Here is a 1,381-nt window from a genome sequence, read left to right as displayed (position 1 = left end):
AGCTTTTTAATTAGGCTTTCTGTGATATAAAGTAGTTTAACATGGACGATGTGTAGAGGAGCACATTGGGGCTGGGATCGAATAATATCACATATAATAGAGCATACTGGAAAATCTATCTATCTATATATATTAGTATTTAGACATACATTTATATATATATGTATATATATATATATATATATATATATATATATATATTAGTATGTATGTATAGATATATTTTAAGTTATATATATATATTTCTGTCTGTCTTTTTACAGTGCTGAGATATTGACTTGCATTGTCAATCACAAAACGTAATGCCTTTTATGTGAACTTGGCCCTCCACCAGATCTACAATTGGGATACACACACACACACACACACACACACACACACACACACACACACACACACACACACACACACACACACACACACACACACACACACACACACACACACACACACACGTATATATATATATAGGAATACATATTGCCAGAAGCATTGCATAGGTTATATTGGTAAATATTACATTGGGTTTCTAATGAGGTAAACAAGGAATGACAAAGTAGTTGTATACACAGACAGATATCTAAAGTAGCTTTAGATGGGCAAATACTTAGACGTATGGACTGATATATATATATATATATATATATATATATATATATAATGTTATATATGGATAAATTGATAGCTGCCATAGATCCTTAGATATACAGTAGCTAGATATGTGTATAGCTACATAGAGACAGATGAGGCCATGGCTGCAGTGTCCATCCCTTGGCTGTACTGTGCATGCAGCAGTGTAGCCATTTGCATGAAGCCCACACTGTACCTTCTAGGTAGCCCCCCACACTCCTCCACCTTAGATGCTGTCATTCTCATTGTTGTGTGGCCGTTGATATTTGCACACAATATTAGTGCCCCCCACACAATGGATTGCAGGGGGCTGACAGTGGTTTGGAGATTTGGCAGTTTCCTGATTTCCCTGCCCAAGTTTTCTGGAACAGCTGGAAGTGGTCGGAGAGGGCTGTCTTAAGGAGACCCCCTGCTCTTCCTTTGACAGCTGATCAAAAGAAAATAGGTCACGCTTTTCAAACTTCTGTCCACCCTTTGCTTAATTACTCTGCCCTTAAACAAAGGCAACATCTGCGCAACCTCAGCCAGCCCCGCTCTCCAGCATGGGGGACACCGAGCTGCCACTGCCAGCCTCAGAGCAGGTCCCATTGTCCCCTCACCCCAGCTCGGTGCACCGCACTGCTCCTGGGTCCTGCTCCACACTGAGAGCTTTTCCATGTGAATAAGGTTATTTGCTGCCATATTGTCTCCTGCAGAATTGGTTCTTTCACTTGGAATCTGTAGTCCCATAGACAATGGGTGCAGAGAAGGT

This window comes from Ranitomeya variabilis, chromosome 1 (genome assembly GCF_051348905.1).
Source record: "Ranitomeya variabilis isolate aRanVar5 chromosome 1, aRanVar5.hap1, whole genome shotgun sequence".
Classification (NCBI taxonomy): domain Eukaryota; kingdom Metazoa; phylum Chordata; class Amphibia; order Anura; family Dendrobatidae; genus Ranitomeya; species Ranitomeya variabilis.
This window is presented reverse-complemented; position numbering follows the sequence as displayed.